This window comes from Myxine glutinosa, chromosome 9 (genome assembly GCF_964187855.1).
Source record: "Myxine glutinosa chromosome 9, kmMyxGlut1.1, whole genome shotgun sequence".
Classification (NCBI taxonomy): domain Eukaryota; kingdom Metazoa; phylum Chordata; class Myxini; order Myxiniformes; family Myxinidae; genus Myxine; species Myxine glutinosa.
In genome coordinates this window covers 48,375,616-48,397,738 of record NC_136269.1, presented here as the reverse complement: position 1 = coordinate 48,397,738, position 22,123 = coordinate 48,375,616, and positions in this window count along the sequence as shown.

Genomic DNA, 22,123 nt, shown 5'->3' with positions numbered 1-22,123 from the left:
CGAAAAAAGAGGTGTGCGAGAATGTCCGACCATGGGGTGTGTGAGGAAAAAGGCACGCCGAGGAGTGAGTGTGCTGTCGAGAGTGAGTCGGTAGTAGCGCGTGTGCGAGGGAGCACATGGAAGCGCGGTGTGGTGAGTGTTACGGAGGAAGTAACGAAAAAGTGTGCGTGAGAGGATGCGCGAGAAAGGTGTGTAACGGACAGGTGCATGGGGAAAGAGTGCGCTGTCAAGAGTGAAGGAGAATGCACGCCTGTGGTGAGTGTTACAGAGGATGTAACGGGAGAGTGTGCGCGAGAAAGGTGTGTAACGGACGGGTGCATGAGGAAAGAGTGTGCTGTCGAGAGTAAGGGTGAGTGCGCGACCGAGAGTGGAGGTGAGAGTAGTGAGAGTGAAACGGAGCATGAGTTGGTTATGACAGGTGAGCGAGGATGTACACCTGGAATGGAAGGATGCACACCTGGAATGGTAGAGCGTGAGTGGGAATGCACGCTGGAATTGGTCGTGAGGCACGTGGTGGGGTGTGCGAGTGAAAGCACACCTGTGATGGTCACAGAGGAGGTGACCGAGGAGGGGGCGCGAAGAGGTGTGTTGGTGAGGTGTGCGAGCGACGAATGTGTGCCAAGGTGTTCGGTGGTCAGGTGTGTGACCAAGTCGGTGAGCGGAATGAGTGTACCGGGGTGTGTTAGAGAAGGTACGACCAAGAGCATGGAAACGGCTGCATGTATGAGCACGAAAGGGGTAGCGTATGCATGTAAGCGTCCAGGTGAAGCATCGACGGTAACCGGTTTAAAGGTTAGAACGACGTATAGCCGAATCGGGCCCTCGGTGCGCGTCGGGCAGCTTTGCGTGCCGCGAGAACCAGCGGGGATACGAGCCACGGCGGGTTCGAAAGGACCGCCGTGCGCGATCCACGCTGGGCCTCGCTTGGAACGGCCGCGTCCGGGCTCCACTAGGCGGAGCGGGCCGCCCGATAGGAAGGGTCGTCATGGCGACCACTTTCTATTGAGACGTGCCGGCAGGTCGAGATCGGGACATTGGATGGCTCCACGCCGAGGTGGTGCGTGGGATCTCGGCACGGGTAAGCCCACGTCCCTGCCACGAATGCGGGACGTATCCAGCCGCTGGCACAAAAGAACCCGCGTTCATTGCTCGGCTGTACGAAGCCGGGCTGTAGATGTGAATTGGCGCACCGAGAGGATGTAATAAGTAGACGGGTGATGGTGATAGTGATAGTGATTTAATACGAAATTTAGAAAAGTGAGTAGAATTGGCAGTAAATGGAAAATTTTTGAATTGGTTGGAATTTGGACGAGCAAAATTTATAGTGAGAGACCCCCGATGTGGTGGGATGGCAAATCCACCATCCCTCACAGGGTGGGGCAAATGCGCACTAGCTTATGGGGTGTATGGCAGTGAAAACTAGCCCGGGTGGGTTAGGATATTGATAGGGATCTAGCGAAGATGACATTAGGTAACGTTAAGGTTAGTTAGTGACTGATACCTGTAGTGGGGACGCAGGTAGATTAGTATGGATGATAATGACGTGGGAGCGCAATAGTTTAAAGGGACGACTGGGAAGCGCAAGTTTCAGAGGGGAGTAGTTAGCTGAGATGATGCCGTGTGTGTGAGGATTGAACAGGTGTGATTGAACAGGTGTGATTGCACAGGTGTGCAACTGAACAGGTGTATGGAGCAGTGTATGAGGGAGTAGTGGTGATTGCGTGTTGTGTTGACCAAATGGTCCAGGAAGAGGAGGAGGGTGCAGGTGGCACCAGGTAGGATTGCACAGGTGTGCAACGACAGGTGAATGAAAGACAGGTGTATGGAATAAATGGTCTGGAGGATTGGAATGGATGGTCATGGAGTGAGAATGGTGGAAATTGTGGAGTGGAGTGGATGGTGCGAAGGTGTGAATGGGGGAAGAGTGGACCCCCATCACGGATACCCGGGGCGGGTAGTGTAAGTGTTAGGTAGCGGGTACAGGTAAATTGTGGTTGGATATTGGCATCTGTGGTGCGAGTGAAAGAATGGTCTTTGGATGGGTGCATTAGTGTTGTGGAAATGGCTGGGCGTGTAGCCTGTTAGTGTGTGTAGTTGGTTTGGGCACTCCACCACTGTGAGGATGTCGGCCAGGTGAGGCCGCAGGTGGGCTCTGGGAGCCGGTAGTAGTTGTTGTGGATGGGGCCCGAGGATCCGGAGGACGGACCCGGGTAGCCCAGTGCCAGAGGGCACCGAGTGGGGTGACAGAGCCAGGGGGGGCCTGCCCCAGTTAGATAGGTTAGGGTGAGGAGCTAGGTAAGCTCGGGTGGCAACTACAGTGGTGGAGGTGTGCAGGTGGGTAGCCCTGCTGGGAGAGCTACACGTCGCGGCCCAGAAATTGTGCGAGGGCACCGGGAGATGAATCGGGGGAGTGAGACCCCAAATTGAGAAGCACCACAGTTTGGTCAATGGGAATTGGTTTTTAGAACCCATAGTGTAAGTTGGCCAATGGATTGGCAGGGAGAGACCCCGGGTAGTGTAAAGTGTGTTAAAGTCATTTAGAAAGTAGTTAGGATGAAGTCTCCTCGCACCATCTGCATCCACTCACCTGAGGTGACAGGTACTCCACACCATGCCATGTTTTGTTATTTTTACTGTGCAAATGTTTGGATGGTGAGACGCATCATGACGTGGGTGTGACATTGTGCTTTGATGTTCCATCTCTACCTCCTTATGAGGATTGATGATGAATTTGGTGATGGCAAATTTTGAAGTAGAGGGATTGTGGAGACGAATTTGGTATAGGGGAAATATGGGGAAGACGTGACAGTAGTGACGAATTTGTAACTGTGTAGATTTTTGTACATATGGGGTAAGGACAAGGGTAGGGTAGGTGACAGGGGGGTGACGTACGGTAGGGACGAGCTTTCTCACTTCGCCCTCCGTACGCATTTCGCCTTGCATTGCCTTATTGATGTGTACCCTTGTGACCTTACCCCTCGCTCAATTGTCTTTCCCCTTTTGTCTCCCACATGACCTGTGCGCCGTTGGGCGCTGAGGGGAGCGTGCGTGGGTCGGCCATTGTGCGCCCGAAATTCCCAGAACCAGCTGTCTGCATCGATGCACCACATTATGGACCACATGCCTGTGGCCGAGCACCACTTATGGACCCCATGGGTTGGGGCATGGCCCCTCTGCTGGAACCGGCCATGAGGGCCCGAAATCTTGCTGGCGGACCTTGGCCACAGGGCACCGATGCCCCACAGGTGAACCACACATAGTCGGCCCTGTGGGCCATAAATAAAGCAAATAAAAAGGACACATTGGGCACACTTTATTGAAAATAGGCCGCCAGTAAGCAAAGCAAAAGAATGACAACATCTGGAAGACCAAATAATAATAACCAGCAGAGGGAGCCGAAGAGCAAGAGATCACCTGCAGGGTTAGGGGTTGTTGAATTTATTTTTATTCATTGAACATTGTTGAACTATGGTGACTGCACCGATTGGTGCTTGGGTGCTTGTATTGGTGCGTTTTTGGGTGCTTTAATGGTGCATTGATGCAGAGCAGACTGTCTCCCCCCCAGAAAGAACAATCACAGGTCCTGGGTTAGTTTTGTAAATAAAAATAGCGTCATTGTAAATAATGCTTCCCACCGTCAGTGTATAGTTTGAAGACCATTCCGCAATTCGGTTAACTGTGGGCGTAAGTCTGTTAGGCAGGGTGCAATGGAGCAGCGGGACACATTTATTTATGTTTTAAAACTGTCGCACTCAGGGTCAGGTTAAAAGTAGAGGGAACTACACCTACGTGCCACACTAAGGTAAAAGTTATAGGCCCGGGACGTGCCTAAGGGGAGGAGGGTGCAGTGTTGTGGATATGAGAATGTTTTTTTATTTTATTGTTGTGGTAAAATGTTGTTGTAAAAGGTTGTTGTAAAATATCACCCCTCCTCCCTCCGTTTGTGGTTGTATAAAGGTCAAAGGGCGTTCCCGTAGTTAGTCCATAAAACATACATGCAGGACACGATATATCTTTTTTGACAGTTATATCCTTATTATGTGTATTAGTGTAAGGCTGTGTCTCCCATTAATAGAAATACTCCATTGCACCAGTGAAAGAGATAGATTCCCTTCATTCCCACTCCCAAAACTTCCATTCCCATTCCCAAAACCTCCCTTCCAATTGCCTTCCGCATTTTGGGCGGTTTTCTTCAACCACCATTGGCCACGAGGTAGGGTTGGGGAAGAAAGGCGTGTCTCCACCTCATCATAGAGGGGAGGAGTGAGCCAGCCCCACTCGACCAACCATGAGCCAGGGGTTTGGCTAGAGAGGGCGGAGGAAGAGCGATCGGGGAGGTTCGCAAAGGTTGAGGGGCGGGGGCCTATATAACCCAAGGCAGGGCGTGTCCAGGAGGAGAGATGCGTTTTTACAGAGGAGAGCAGAAGACAGAAAGGCCTGGAGTTGGTCACAAGGAGTTGGTCTGAGTTGGTCTGAGTCGGTTGCCTGAGAAGGGTCAGTGGTTGCGTTGGTAAGGAGTCGGTGGTCAGTTGGTTGCGGTGAGGAGTCGGTGGTGAGGAGTGAGAGAAACAAGAAAGAGTTGAGGGTTTGGACCAGACGAGTGGGACAAGGCCTGGCAAAGCACGCGACGAAAACAGCAGCCAAAACAGCAGCGTGGGGCCTGGCCTGAACGGCGGCTGCTAAACGCGCCGGTTGTGCTGCGGGACCCCCTTGGACCTCCCTCTCCCTCCAGCCATCCACATCCTGCCATTCCTGCAATTCCCCGCGTGAGTCAGTGTCTTTTGTTTGTTCTGTCCTGGGAATAAGTTAAGTCTGTAGATAAGCTAGTATTTGCACTGTGTGACCTGCGTCTTATGTGTTGTAAATAAAACTTGATTGCTCCTTTTTGCTTGTGTGTGTAAATAATAAACCCCATTACTCGTCTGTACGTCTTCTCGTTTTATTCCTTTTTCCTCTTGCATTGCGTCGTTTTTGTCTTTTCCCTATTGAGCAGCTGTGGTGCGATACGGCCAAGGTTCTGGGTGAATCGGGTGAGTCAGGGATCCTGTTAGGTCGCGGCAATACCAAACCGCTCGGTAACTAACATCTTAATCCGCGATCTGTAACAATATATATTGTTACGGATTCGTCACTTCCGCTGTTGTGGTTTTCACCCACTTGACATATTTCTGATATTATGTACTATTATTCTTCTCAAAATGTTTATTATTCAGGAACAGCTATCTAAAGTTAAAAAGGTTAATTTAAAACGATACAGGAAACCGAACCGGAAGACAAGGAGGTGAAGAGGAAGAGGCGGCGCGAGCAAAGTTGGAGAAGACGCGTGACGTCAAGGCTCCATAGCGAGGCTGGTCTACCGAACGTCACGAGGGAATTTTGAGTTCCTTGAAGGGACATCCGGTGATAGGGATTATCGCTGGAGTGGAAAATCTGCGGTCAGATTTGGGGGCTGAGATTTCGACGAATCCTCGCCTAGTCGCATCGGCTCAAGTAAGAGCCGTCGGCCATTTTGAACCCCGTGCTTCGGACACCTACGAAGGTTTTGCCTCGCGTCATCTTCACCCCAACATCCTACCGTTTGTCGGGGATGTGTGTGTGCGACCGCTTCGTCTCCAATTACGTTGCGGTTCGCTGAGTGAGCGGTGAAGGTGCCCCTCTGAAGGGCGCCGTTGTACAGTTTCGGCAGGGCGATCACCATTGTCAACTGTACGCAATTCGAATATCGACTGGAGAGCGAGATTCGGGCTTCGACTGGATATCGTCCTAGCGACTGCTGGAGCGAATCACATTCGCCTTGGAAAAGGTTATAGAGACATTGAGTTGTGTCCTTTTCACTCGCTGGGAGCAGTGAGTTATCTGACATTATTGATGGTATATAGAGTGCACTCTTAATTGACATTTGTTGTACCGTTATTCCTGTGTGATTTTCAATATAATATTTGTTCATTTATAATCATTGGTGTGGTTTCACTATTGATTTCTAACACAGAGTAACATATTTTTCTGCCGTGGCTCCTCTCGGGGTTCGGAGGTGTACCGAGACCAGGAGATCGTAGAGGAACACGTAACAATATATATATATATATATATATATATATATATATATATATATATATATATATATATTTCTGTCAGTTGATTGTTTGTTTGCCATTTGTATTACAGTGTACAATATGGTAGAAATGAATGAATGACATGTTTATCTAACCATTTATTCGGGGAAAAATTATTACGGAAGTGTACCAAGCTGTTTTACTTGCAATTTTCAAAGTGCCCTCCCTCGTGATCGATGCACAATTGCAGCCGAGCAGGCACAGAGTGGCACACACGTTTGCAGAGTTCAATATCAATTTCCTCAAACTTTGCAGTGATTTGAGCCTTCAATTCCTGAATGGTACGAGGCTTTTCACAATAAACAAGGTCTTTCACGAGCCCCCAAAGAAATAAATCTGGAGGTGTAAGGTCTGGGAAGCGTGCCGGCCACTCGATCGGACCGCGATGGCCGATCCACTTTCCGGGAAAGTTTTCATCAAGCCACTGACGAAGATGACGTCCATAATGAGGTGGAGCTCCATCTTGCTGGAAATAACAGTCCTGATCTTGTACCCTGGGCCAAAAGAAGGTTTGCAGCATTTCCAGGTAAATTTCTGCAGTGTCAGATCCCTCAAAGAAAAACGGTCCAATTATCCCTAATGGAGATATGGCTGCCCAAACTGTCACGCCAGGTCAATTTACCTCCTTCTCAACTGTCACTCTTGGGTTCTCCGCAGCCCAGTAGACACAATTGTGTCTGTTAATTGTGCCGTTAAGCTTAAAACATGCCTCATCTGACCACCAGTTGTTGTCTCGCATTGTGTCCTCTTCGTCAAGTTTAGCTAAGAACTCTTCGCAAAATTGAGCGGCGGTCATCACTCCATCATGAAGGGCATGCAGTAAGCGTGGAATGTAAGGTTTCCAGTTTTTCTGGTGAAGTATACGGATAACACTTGATTGGCCCACTTCCAACTCTGCAGATAAACGGCGAGTTGACTTTTGCGGACTTTGTTCCAGTCTCCTGATGGCTTCTTCAGCCTTAGCTACATTTGTTGCCATTTTCGGATGACCGCACTTCTTTGCAGTGGCTACCGACCCTGTTGCTTCAAATTTCTCGACAATCAATCGTATGTTTCTTCCCTGGGGTGGGTTAATATCGAATTCCTGTGCCAAACGGCATGCCGCCATCGTTGGTTGTTCATTACATTTGTAGTAATGTTTCACGGCCGCAATGCGTTCATTCATTGAAAGGTAATTCATGGTTCAATTTGGTGCAAATTCAGTAACTTTCCAATCTCTCAGCAATAACCTGCAAAACAAAAACAAAAATAAATAAATTAAGAAAATTAATAATCTGCAAGACAATTATTAACAACATGACATCCCAGAAAGAATCTGACAGCCGAAAAAACAGAAACCGGGCACGGGCGCTACTTTTGATTCACCCTGTATATATGCACTACCGATCAAAAGTTTTAGAACACCTAAATTTTTCCAGTTTTTATTGAAATTTAAGCAATTCAAGTCCAGTGAATAACCTGAAATGGTACAAAGGTAAGCAGTAAACTGCTCAAGGTGTTAAAAAAAAGTTTAGGTCTGCAAAAACGGGAAAAATAATGTAAATTGCACAGTTATATTGTAAAAAAAAAAAAGGCCTTCTTCAGAGAGATGTAATGGGTTAACAACTTACAGCTGTTCTGCAGCAATTTAAGTAAATTAAGCCTTGAAAGTTGATGCAAACAATTCCTACAGGTGTCCCAACCTCTGCTGATTACTTGATTACAAACCCCCTGTCTGTATAAAAGCAGTATTGGAACAGACTGTTATTACACCATCTGAAGCATTATTTGGACAATATTGCACTGCAGGAAGTAGTATATTGCTATCATAATGGTGAGAAAAAGGCAATTAACAAAGGAAGACAGACAGACCATTATAACCCTTAAAAGTGTAGGTCTTTCCTTTAGATAAATTGTAAAGAAAGCCAAGGTGTCAGTGAGTACAGTTTCCTACACCATCAAAAGGCACTTGGAAACTGGAGGAAACTCTGACAGGAAGAGGTCTGGCAGACCCAAAGCCACAACAGAATCAGAAGACAAGTTTCTGAGAGCCAACAGCTTGTGTGATAGGCAGCTCACAAGACAACAGCTTCAAGCACAGCTAAACACTGGTCGAAGTAAGCAAGTCTCAGTTTCAACTGTGAAGAGAAGACTTCGAGCTGCAGGTTTGACAGGTCGAGTGGCAGTAAGAAAGCCATTGATAAGATGGCAAAATAAGAAAAAGAGGTTTGCCTGGGCCATGAAGCACCGCCAGTGGACTACTGAAGACTGGAAGAAGGCCTTATGGGCCGATGAATCAAAATTTGAAATATGTGGTTTATCACGCAGGATTTTTGTACGCTGTGGAGTAGGCGAAAGGATGGTTCCTCAGTGTGTGACACCAACTGTCAAACATGGAGGAGGAAGCGTGATGGTCTGGGGCTCTTTTGCTGGATCCAGGGTCGGCAACTTGCACAGAGTGACTGGCACCCTGAACCAAAAAGGCTACCACAGTATTTTTCAGCACCATGCAATACCCTCTGGTATACGCCTAGTTGGGCAGGGGTTCATCCTACAGCAAGATAATGACCCTAAACACATCTCCAGGCTATGTCAAAACTACCTTCGAGGAAAAGAACAAGACGGTAGGCTTCAAATCATGGAATGGCCAGCACAGTCTCCAGACTTAAACCCCATCGAGCTGGTTTGGGATGAACTGGACAGAAGGTTGAAAGCAAAGCAACCTAAAAGTGCAACACATTTATGGGAACGTCTGCAACAGTGTTGGGAATGACTTCCCGAACAATATTTGATTTCCATTGTAGAAAGAATGCCACGAGTGTGTTCGGCGGTTATAGCTGCAAAAGGTGGCTACTTTGCTGAGTCAAAAATTTAAATTAAATTTTGTTAAGCAAAATGATTCTATGATTTCATTTTTTATCTCCAATTCTTTATTTGTTCTATGCTTAATTTCAGAGTACATTGAGACATTAAACTGCGTAAATTTCAATAAAAACTGGAAAATTGAGGTGTTCTAAAACTTTTGACCGGTAGTGTATATTAATCTTCAATGCACTTTTGCTTATACACACATACATATGCATACATATACTTACACTCACATTCGGGGTCTGCCAAGCAGGCACGTAAGACATCGGCCTTTATAAAACTCGCAATGTTAAGTGTGTAAAAGTTCTGAGGAGTTTGCAGCTGGCTCAATAGCGCAGTGGGCTGTTGACACGTTATTAACGGAGGTCCGTGGTTCGAGCCCCGCATCGAGTCAGAATTTTTTCACACTTAGCCCCTCGCAGGAATCTGATTCCTGTTTATAAAATTATATATATATATATATTATATATATTTCATCCATCTCATCTTAATTTAGGTTGTGGGCACTGAAGATACCAGAATGTCTTTGTAAAATAGTTGACAATTGACTGGTGGGATTCTGACCAAATTATTGGCCTAATGATGACATCGGATACATAAGTTCCTAATGATTCTCACAGAATGTTGATACTAAGTTAGAAAAGGTTAATCGTAACATTGAGGTTAGTATTTAGAAGATACTCTTCCAGTAAACTTCCAGTAACATTTCTTTCATTTTTTGTTCTCTGCTTTTAGCGTTTATTGAGTTTTAGTTTCTGCATAGTAAGATACAACTAAGACAAAAGTACCCGACACTCACATACTGTATAGCAAACACGTGAAATAAATTTTATAAAGTAATATCTATTTGTCTACATAGGACATACAAAATCAATGTCAAATCACTCATTTAATATCAAACTCCACTATTACGCAACAGCAGGCAGAGGTCAGCGTGATGGGATGTACTCGTATGTAAGAAAAAAAAAATGCCGAGAGTATACAGGGTGACCACTTGCAAAGGCGACAATAAGTTTCCTGAAAGTATAGAGAATGTCATTTCGATATGACTGATGACATGAAATGGCAGTGGACTGTCAGGATGAAGAACTCAAAAGAAGTTTTGAGCTCCTCACCACTTGCAAAGCTTTCATCGCAGCTTGATGGAATACTGATCTTTCCTCTGGGCTGGTGCTCCTGCCTCACACCTCGCTCGTCTTCACGCTGTATAAACCAAACTTTTCAGAATCATTGATATCTGCCACAATGAAGCTGATTCTTAGGGCCTTTCACTCACTCACCGCAGGCAGGTTGGTGGTCTTTCTGTCTTCTACCGACTCCTCTCCGGCCTTGCTCCCCCAGCTCTCTGTGCTCTGTCCCCCAAATATTCCTACAGGACACACAAGATCTGCCAGAAACCCTCTTCTGGTTAAACTGCCAAAATCCAGACTCTCTGCTCACCTTCATTCCTCTTTTTCCCCACATGTGGAACAAACGCCTCACTCTCTTCAATCCCACTCCTCTCTCCGGGTCTTTAAAACTGCTGTTCACCACCATCTCTTATCTTCCCCCATCTAAAACCTCGATCTTTCCTACTCCCTTTAATACACCCCAAATCACATTTTCATTTTCAAATCACACTTTCTTTCGTGAAAGTCCCTGTTGTGTCCATCTTGTTAATCCCGTGTACCCCAGTTCTCTCCCTTCCACCGATCTCTCGATGTGCCTGTACTGTTGTTTTGCTTCCCTCTCTCTCTCCCCCTCTTGTCTTCCGCTCCCTTTATTATATGTTCTATGTGTTAGCTGTTATACAAGCCTCGACTTGGTATAGAAAAAAAAGGAAGGATCATATGGGCACAAGCTGGGGATTCCACAAAGGGAAGGAAAAGAGAAAAACGTGGTGCGCATAAAGCCTCGATTTAGTGAAGTGAAGATTTATTGTGAACTTCGAGTATTAGCAAAGCACCTCAAAGCTTGAAACCAACTTACTTTCTTTGTACTGAATGTTTTGGATGACTAATCCATCATTTCAAGACAACGATGAGTGAAGCTATACACAATGCTTTAGATGATTCCGAGCAATCTTTGCACAATCGATATGATATTCCATTGTGTTGCATCAAAGATCTTGTTTGTCTTTCCCATTGCTGCTTGCTAGTGTATTAGCTACTTTAGAGATGGTGTCAACGTCTAGATCCATCTCTTTCACTTTACAATCAGATACTGCACACACCATAGTATAATCTCCATACCTGTTATTTTATTTTCTATGCTCACCAGCTCACATTTCCAAATATTAATTTGTATTTGCCATGTCTTGGCAAGACTGCTTCGTTGCTTAAATCTTTCTCAAGCTGATTCCTCCATTTAAATATTTTACGTGTCTCTATACTTTCTCTTGCAAGCAAAGATATAGTGATTTCAATTTGCCTACCTCCCAGCTATTGGTAAACAAATCATCATAATCAACAGCAGTCTGTTTTAAATCCACTCCAGGAAGAAAGACTCCTTCGACTCACTTTAGAGGTATTGGCATATCTCACCCTTTTCAGCAACTATCTTACCCTATCATTCATGACCCTTTCCCGATATTTTGAACACTTGCTCCATCAATTTGATACCCTCCAATTCTCATAATCCATAACAACCTCTTTATTAATGCACTACAAGTATCTTTCTTAATTACGTTCCTGCCAATCCTTTAGTATCCCTTTCTCTTCTCAGATCTTAACCAATATCTGCCAAAGCCAATATACTCCTCCATCCTCACATCCCTTATAAAGCATCTTTACCACTACTCCTGATGCTCCACTAAATCCCTCTCTTACTTTTCCCGAGAGCTGCCGCAACCTCGTCCCACTCACTGCCTCTTAATGGGCCTTGCACATTGTTGACCTCTTCGAAGAAGTCCTTCCCATTCTCCACATTTAACAGTTCTTCAAATATTATTTCCATCTCCTAAGAATGTCCATCTCCTCATTAAAATAATATTCCCCCCCACTTACATTAATCACCTAAATGATTGCCAATATCTTTTCTAACCCATCAACCTCTTCCAAGTCTACCGGTTTTATATATCGGTTTTAGCCCCATCACTCAATGGTGAAGAATCAATTTAAAAATTCTCGCATCCAGATCCAGATTCGAATCTTCACCAAAATTGAATCAATTCTTCCTTGTCACACACCCAACCTGTCCACCACGTCTCGTCCGAATCCGTCCATAACTTTCTGAGAAACCATGCTATGTACAGTTTTTTGCTCTGTCTCTCAATGATGAAGAATCACTTTAAAATTCTCAGATCCAGATCCGGATTTTCACCAAAATCGAATCAGTTCGTCCTTGTGACATACCGAACCTCGACACCAAATTTTGTCTAAATCCGTCCACAATTTTTTGAGATAATCTGTGATATTCTGTAAGAAGCAGTGTGGGAGAGAGTGAAGGTTTTGAAGTGAAAGTTGGATTGTACCAAGGATTGGTACTGAGTCCCTTCCTCTTCCTGATTTATATGGATGTTCTAACTGAACAAATGAGACAGGAAGTGACATGGTCAATGGTGTTTGCAGATGACTTTGAGCTACATACAGTCACGTGAAAAAGTAAGTACACCCCATGTAAAGTTTTGACTTTTTCAACATATTTCAACATACAGCTATTTGATCTTCATTTCAACAATATTGATAGATAGAGGTGATATAATATAACAAATATCATGAAACATTTACATTTTGTAGTGCATTGTATAATTTAAATAAACATAAATGCAAATTTCACATGTGGAAAAAGTAAGTACACCCTTGGCTCCAATAGGTGGTATTGCCCCCTTTGGCAGAAACAACCTCAAGTAGGCGTTTCTTATAACTGTCTACCAGTCTCTGACATCGACTGGGAGAAATTTTTGCCCACTCCTCCATGCAGAATTATTTCAGCTGTGCGATGTTTGAGGGGTTTCTTGCATGCACAGCTCGTTTCAAATCCCCCCACAACATCTCGATGGGATTTAGATCCGGGCTTTGACTTGGCCATTCCAGAACCCTCCATTTCTTTATTTTCAGCCATTCCTTGGTGGATTTACTGGTATGTTTAGGGTCATTGTCATGTTGCAAGGTCCACTTTCGGTTGAGGTTCAACTTTCCGACAGATGGTCTCACATTATCCTCAAGCACCCTCTGGTGCAATGAAGAATTCATAGTGGATTCTATGATGGTGAGCTGCCCAGGCCCTGATGCAGCAAAGCTGCCCCAAACCATAATATTTCCACCACCATGCTTTACAGTTGGTATCAGGTTCTTGTGGTCAAATGCTGTCTTTGGTTTTCGCCAAACATGTCTTCTGGTACTGTGGCCAAATAGCTCTACCTTTGACTCATTTGTCCAGAGCACATTGTTCCAGAAGTGCTGGTCTTTGCCTCGGTGTTCATTGGCAAACTTTAGTCTTGCCCTGATGTTCTTTCTGGACAGCAAAGGTTTCCTCCTGGCACACCTCCCATGTAGATCAAATTTGTGCAGCCTCTTTCTAATGGTAGACTCATGCACTTTGACATCAACAGTGGCAAGAGCTACCTGTTGGTCCTGTGATGACATTCTGGGGTTCTTAGAGACTTCTTTCAGCATCTTGCGGTCTGCTCTTGGGCTGAACTTGCTGCGGCGGCCTGGCCTGAACAAGTTCGCAGTTGTTTGGAATCTTCTCCACTTGTAGATGATCCTCCGGACAGTCGAATGATTGATTTCAAATTGTTTGGAGATCTTTTTAAATCCCTTCCCAGACTCGTAGGCATCTATAACCTTCATTCTGAAGGCCTCACAGAGCTCTTTTTATCTAGGCATGGTGACGCCGCACACTTCAACAATAAAGAGCAAACCAAACTAAATGTCTGAGGTTTAAATAAGACAGGTTCCTCCAAGATCCTCTCTAACGATGTTCTAATCATTTGCACCTGAGCTGGTGCACCTGATTCTAATTTTAGGTATTTGAAGTAGTGATAAATGTCGGGGTGTACTTACTTTTTCCACATGTGAAATTTGCATTTATGTTTATTTAAATTATACAATGGACAACAAAATGTAAATGTTTTATGATATTTGTTATATGATATCACCTTTATCTATCAATATTGTTGAAATGAAGATCAAATAGCTGTATGTTGAAATATGTTGAAAAAGTCAAAACTTTACATGAGGTGTACTTACTTTTTCACGTGACTGTATGTAGCTCAAAGTCATCTGCAAACACCATTGACCATGTCACTTTCTGTCTCATTTGTTCAGTTAGAACATCCATATAAATCAGGAAGAGGAAGGGACTCAGTACCAATCCTTGGTACAATCCAACTTTCACTTCAAAACCTTCACTCTCTCCCACACTGCTTCTTACAGAATATCACAGATTATCTCAAAAAATTGTGGACGTATTTAGACAAAATTTGGTGTAGAGGTTCGGTATGTCACATTGCCACAAGGACGAACTGATTCGATTTTGGTGAAAATCCGGATCTGGATCTGAAAATTTTAAAGTGATTCTTCAGCATTGAGAGATAGAGCAAAAAAACTGTACATAGCATGGTTTCTCAGAAAGTTATGGACGGATTCGGACGAGACGTGGTGGACAGGTTGGGTGTGTGACAAGGAAGAATTGATTCAATTTTGGTGAAGATTCGAATCTGGATCTGGATGCGAGAATTTTTTAATTGATTCTTCACAATTGAGTGATGGGGCTAAAACCGATATATAGCACAATATCTCAAAATGTTGTGGGCGACTTTTGACAAAACTTGGTGGTGAGTTGGGCAAGTGACAAGAATAAACCGATTAGATTTTGGTTCAGATCTAGATCCAGATCTGACATATCAGTGGGATACAACACGTAAACTGTTCAGCCTGGCGGAGGTATGCTCTCTCCTGGTTGCTATTCTAGATAGCCCGTCCCTGCGCAGCAGGAAACAGTGTTTTGCAGTCACTTTTGTGTGTGTGTGTGTGTGTGTGTGTGTGTGTGTGTGTGTGTGTGTGTGTGTGTGTGTGTGTGTGTGCCGTAACGTTTTTACCATTCGAGCTATTGTCATAAATTTTTGACCAAAGTTTTATTTTGATAATACGGAGAAGGCAAATTAATTATTTTGGCAAAAGGTCAAAGGTCAGCATCACCTAAAATCATCAATTTTCATCCAATTGACCTGAAATTTAAATTTACCATTTGAGTTTTGTCAAATTTTCAACAAAGCTTTATTATGAGAATAGGGAGATGTCAAATTAATAATTTGGTCAAATGGTCAAAATGGCAAAGGTCAGCGTCACATAAAATCATCAATTTTCATCCAATTGACCTGAAATTTTAAGAATTTGCATATTGGGTCACTGAATTAGTTTACCAATAAAAAAACTAGAAGCTGTTTTTTTTAAAATCTAAAGTTCAAAGGTCAAGGTGCATAAAATCATCAATTTTGATTGTGTATTTTTAAACTGTTTTCATTATTTTGAGTGTATGGAAGAAGAAGAATATGTCTGCATTCAAACGGACGCGGACAGGCTTTGCATTTTCAGATGCGTTTTAGTTTATAACTGTTTGTGTATTTTATAGTACGTATAAAGCACCAATTGCATTTTTTATGGAACCGTGTCAAAATCTGTGGAAAACTGTTATTAGTCTGTACTATCGGCTTATGTAACATTTTCCAGGTTTGTAATTTTTTTGGGTAGATTATTGGCACTCATGTCTAAACACATCTAGAACTTCACTGATTAAGAAAAAAATGGTGCCAGTTTTTCCATTAACATTTAGGGCCTCCATTTTGAATTTCAAAATGGCCGCCACCAAAACTCAATTTCTTTAAAAATATTTGCTAATTAACTATACTATTCATTCAAATGTCATACAATATTTATTCCATTTTATCTGAACTCATATATAGGGGTCAACAATTCATTGGAAACAAAATGAGAGCACGAGAAATACTCTAAATTAGCAAAAATCTAAGATGGCCACCAAATTTCAGACTTTTTTTAAAATGTAAAATGCCATAACTTTTGAACCGATGGACATAGGAAGATGTTTTTGGTGTCTAACCATATGTTTTGGCATATTAGGATTCCAATAATAACATATTTACGATTCGAACACTCTTCACCAATCCTCCAAAACATTTAATAGAAATAATGTAGAACATGTAATTCAATAGAAATTTATTTGGGCGGTTATAGAACTTGAATATGGATAATTTTTTTTAAAGGTACAACATTTATGAATCAGGAGTGTCAACGTTACGGATTAAATGTTCCTAAAAATGGCCCGAAATGGCCCTAAATGTTAATGGAAAACTGGCAGCCATTTTTTTTCTTAATCAGTGATGTTTCTCGATGTGTTTAAACGTGAATGGCAAGAATCTACCCAAAATTTTCCTTTTTTTTTTTTACATAAGCCCACAGACTATATTCCCATTGGCTTCTATCACACCTGTTTCATCCGAAAATATGGACCAGGGGAACGTAACTACAACCTCAAGTTTCTTCGACTGTACATTCATACATAAACATAAACATATACATAGTCTATATTAGGACTGTCATTCAGAGTTATGATATTGTGACTCAATCCTCAAGGAAAGAACTTCGTTTGAGTCCAATGAGTTAATAATTCCATAAGTTTGTCTGTAAAATATTTGCACTTACCTTGTCCTCTCTGGTGTGGGTTTGATTTTTGCATGGCTGCTCAGAATATACTTCTGTACTCAGTTGCAATGGAGTGGCAACCGGTGTTGGATTTCATCTTTGTTGTCGGAAACTCAGCTCAGCCATGGACATTCTGTCAAGGGTATGGGCCTTCACAACCATAAATATCTAGGTGTTTGACTCACATTTAATGCACCGTTCATTCCAAATTGTGTCTTTCAAGATGTGATTTTTTTTAAATCATAATTTTGGCAGCAGTTGATAAAAGGTGGTGGAAAGGAAACTTTTGAGGGTGGAGGGAAGTTTGAGTGAAGGGGTGAAAAAGGGTGCAGGATATTTTGAAGAGGGGCAGAGGTAAACTTTAAAATACCTTTTTCAACTAAATGTTTCCCCTGCAACTTTTGCCAAATCACTTTTGAGCTGAAATAAGCTGTTACTCCACCTTCACTGAATCTTCTTTGAGACATATGTCACGTGTCATAAGTTCAGCTGCATGCTTCATTGGGATATTTCCAAATTCTGGTTTGATTATTGTTTTCACCTAAAAATCCAATATCAGGGCGATCTGGCTTGGAGTCAACACAGTGCTGGAGATATTCTCCAGATTTATTTTTCCTTAGTAAACGACTACAATTGCAAAGCTATAACTAATTCTAAGAACTCCAGCCTCCGCTGGGAGAGAGGTGGAGAGGGTTCCATGTGAGAGGAATCCAGGAATGAAGGCAGGCATCTATGCCACAGGCATAAAGCTTGGTGAGCAAAGCAGAATGACATACTGTCAAATGCCAAAGATATGTCCAGGGAGATGGTCTTTATCTCTTGGTTGAGATTGAAGGCCTCCAACTGTTGCAGAGAGAGGAGCAAAAGCATATCCAGAGTTGAATGACCTGGGTGGAATCCAAACTGAGGGTCAGAGATCACACTGTTTGAAAACAGGAAATATTTGATATCAGAAGCAATGATGGATTCCATGATTTTGCTTGAAATTGGAAGTACACTCATTGGCCTGTAGTTAATATGATGTGTGTTTGCATCCATCTGGTGGATGGGAGTGATGTTTGTCGACTTTCATGCAGAAGGGAGACAGCCAAAGAAGGACAGACTAAATAGTGTAGATAGAGATGAGGGGGGGGGGGTTGGGAAGGAGAAGGGGCAAGAACAGGAGAGCAGAATTTGAGAACATGGGCACCGATATGCCACCTAAGCCCATTGCCAAAGCAGGATCTAAGGCTGGACATAAGTTCCTCTCCCTTCTCGGGTGAGAAAGACAGTCCAGTAGATAGTGGGTACGAGGGGGTAAGATGGGGACATAATGGGATGGGTTGGGTACATGAGATTTGGAGGCAAATGCAGAGTGTAGGCATTCTGCCTTATCTCAGGCAGAGTCTGCAGTAATGCCATTTGATGTGAGGGATGGAATGGAGGTGGGAGCACACACCAGAGACAGATTTGACTTGGTGCCACCATTACTTGGAGGAAGGAGACTGTTACAGAGTTCAGCCTTGAGATTTCTACGATTTTGTTTTCTGGTTTGCTTCAGGATGGATACACATTTGTTGCGATTCTTAGAGAATGAAGGAAAGTTATATTCTCAGTCGAATTCATTTTCCATACTGTGAAGGAAAGCTGCTTCGCTGCAACCGCCACCCCACATAATTCAGTGTACCAGGATCTAGAGGATGGATTTGAAAGTCGCAGGCGGGATTGGGATAAACCGGTGTATGAGAGAAAGTAGAGTTTTGTGAAAGTATTCCCATGCAAAATCATGGTAAAAGTGTGTGGGTGTATATGAAATTGCAATCTGTTACAATCATCATAACCACCATCATAATCATCTGTTATGATTTATGGGAGTGAGACATGGGTAATGAACGTAGAGCAGCAACGAAGGCTGGAAAGGGTGGAAATGCGAATGGTTCGATGGATGTGCGGAGTATCGTTGAGAGAGAGGAAGACAAATGATGAATTGCGAAAGATGATGGGAATAGAGCCTGTGATTGATGCTGTGAAGAGGAACAGGTTGATATGGTTTGGTCATGTGTTGAGGAAGGATGAAAGTGACTGGTTGAGAAGAGTGATGGAAATGAATGTAGAAGGAAGTGGAGGATGGGGAAGACCGAGAAATAGTTGGCTAAAGATGGTGGAAGAAGAAAATGCGGGCAAGGGGGTTAACAAGGAGAGATGCAGAAAATAGGGCAAAATGTAGAAGATTGTCATGGGGACCGCAAGGCTAACCCCCGCTCCAGCAGGGAAAATGGCCTTAAAATGCATGTTGTTGTTGTTGTTGTTGTATTCCCATGCAAAATCAGTATCAGGTGCTGATGAGATCGTTCTCCAATCCTGTTGGTTGTGAGAAGGCAGATTAAAGTCCCTTCCAGTTTTCCCACCCTCTTCTCTCTCACCTGCCCAACTCTTTTCAATCTTTAAACTTTTCTTTTTCACCAAAAACCTTCAAAGAAATTCAAGTCCATTTCCTTTTTGTCCCCCGCCCCTCTGACAAGGTCGGACATTAAAATGAGCTCCGTCCGACCGACTGACCGATCATCTGTCCATGTACGTTTGTGTACGCGATATTTCAATAACCGATGACCATTTAGCTTAAATATTGCACAGATAACTATTCATCATGACATTATCTCAACTTGATTATATCACAGCGGTGATTGGATGAATTATGTTGGCATGGCAACCATCTCTGTATCTTGGCTTGTGCGCTAAATATTTCAAAAACCGTTCAAGATTAAGCTTTCATATTACACCGATCTATTCCGCTCCCACCAAAAAGGCATGGGACTTAGAGTATTGCCTCCATATTTTTATTATTCCTTTTTCATTTTAAACAAAAGCAGAAAAATATTCAAGAAACCACGTAGCTCAGGAGCTGAAAACGTTACATTATGAAACCATTTCATCTTGACGAATGCACTTTAGTGAGGGTAGAGGAGTGAAGAGGGGGAGAGGAGTGAGGAGGTGGAGAGGAGAGTGAGGGCAGAGGAGTTATTTATTGTACTTAATAAAAGTACAGCAAATGAAAATTGAACTTAGGGATCAAACTGTAGTCGAATTATATTATTTCATATTCCCGTAGTATATATAAAGAGTTTATTCAAGGTGAGTTAACTCTTTTCCAACTACGTAATTAAACAATACTTAAAACTTTGTACGTAATAAAATGTATATGTGGACTAACTATGGAATACAACATTTATTAAATAATGACTTTTTTTTTAAGCAATTTTTAATTTGTAAAGCAAAGTGTATTCGCTGCTTTGAAGTTTAAAAATGAACAACAGAAGTAAGTCAATCAAGGCAGGTTCTGTCTTCTCCCACCCCTCTCAAGTCAATGTAGAAGTGTCACTCTCCCCTCTCTCCCACACCTGTCTCCTTTCTCCCTTACCCTCCCTCATCTTCCCCTCTTCCCCTGTGTGCGATCCTCTCCCTCTCTCCCCTGTACGGTGTGTGTGATGAGGTGGGGGTAGAGGGCGAGTGCGGAGGATTTGAGGTCTTGAAGTCACATTTTACATAACGTGTAATCACACATCACAAACTGTATTTCCCATGAACATGGACAGTAATTAAATTGTGCAGATTACATAATTTCTGCATCTGTCGAATTGCCAGTAACTATTTTGTAAAACTCTTCCTGCAGCATTTGGCTCAATATGTCCAAATGCCATGCACGTCCATGCCCATGGGTTTCCCACAGGTGCCCCACTAGTCTATATGGTATTACAAAACAGGATGTCTGTCTGTCCGTTGCCGAACTACTCCCTCAGTTTTGGGGTTAGCCCGCCAACCATTCTATGTAACCTGTTGGGTGCCAGCGACCTAGGGTGGGTGGTAGGTTTCATAAATTTCTCAATACAGTTATGATTTGATTTTGCATCCGTACGAGGTGTTACGTATCCACTCTTGCTTGCTGGCAGATTGGTCTGTATTGGTTATCATGTTAGAATGGCATTTATCTTCTTTTACCCTGAAAGTGTTTGTAACATTTCATTTTGTTACAGTAATGGTATATTATTCATTTGTGATTGCAATGATGCAGTTTGGAATGAAAATATAGAGTGGTTGAATTTAAAGGACAATGAGGAAATGATATGAGCGTTTCTACCCAGGACATTCGCGGAATCGGTATTTGAAGTTTCGCCATTGACAGCATAAAGAAACAACGAACCTGCTGTTCATGACTGACATTCCACTGAAGGTATCACGGGAATATGGAATTTATTGGTTCACGGTTTGGCATTCGTTGTTTCCACATTGTCTGTTTGTGTCTTGGCTCACACCCGTGCGTAGCATTCTGCGTAGCACTTGTACCTCACTATAATATATATATATTGGCTGCTTAATCTAGGGTAATATATAATATAATATAATATAATATAATACACATAATAATATATACATAATAACAATAATATATGTAATAAAATATACATAATATAATATACATATACTGTATATAATTTTTTTTACATTTTATATATACAGTCATGGACAAAAATATTGGCACCCTTGCACTTTTTTCAAATAATGCACCATTTCTTCCAGAAAATTGTTGAAATTAAAAAATCTTCTGGTATACACATATGTATTTCTTTCATTTACAGTGGAACAAAATCTTAAATCTAAATCTTAGACCAAAATCTTAACAAACTTACTAAATCTTAGTTTATTCCACACAGAAATCCTAAAATGGCCCAGACAATATTATTGGCACCTTTAAGAAGTTGTTGGAAATAATTAGATTTCAAACAGGTAATTCTCCTTTACTTTGGAATTGAACTCACCTGTGGTGAGTTTCAGGTGCTTGCAATATAAAAATCACTCATTCAACCAGTTTGAATAGGGAAAAGGAGTCATTCTACTGTTTTGTGTCACTGTGTGTAACGCATTGAGAATGAAGAAAAGAAAGAAAACCAGAAAATTGTCTGAGGAGGTCAGACACAAGATTGTAGCCAAGCTTGGACAATCTCAAGCCTACAAGTCCATCTCCAGAGACCATGATGTTCCTGTGTGCACCGTACGCAATGTTATCAGGAAGTTTAAGGCCCATGACACTGTAGCCAACCTCCCTGGACGTGGCCGCAAAAGAAAACTCGATCGAAGCTTGCAGCGAAGGATTGTTCGAATGGTGGAGAAAGCACCTCGATAAACTGCCAATCCAATTCAAGCTGACCTTCAGACACAAGTTATGACAGTTTCAACCCACACCATCTGGAACCAACTCAATGAAAGGGGGTTCTGCTGGTAGGAGACCCAGGAGGACCACACTGCTGAGAGACAGACATAAGAAAGCCCAACTGGAGTTTTTCCAAAACACACCTGAACAAGCCAAAATCATTTTGGGAGAATGTCCTGTCAACAGATCAGACCAAATTAAACCTTTTTTTGTAAAGCACATCATCTCTATGTTTACAGAAAACAAAATGAAGCCTTCAAAGAAAAGAACACCTTCCCTACAGTCAAACATGGAGGAGGTTCAGTGATGTTTTGGAGTTGCTGTGCTGCCTCTGG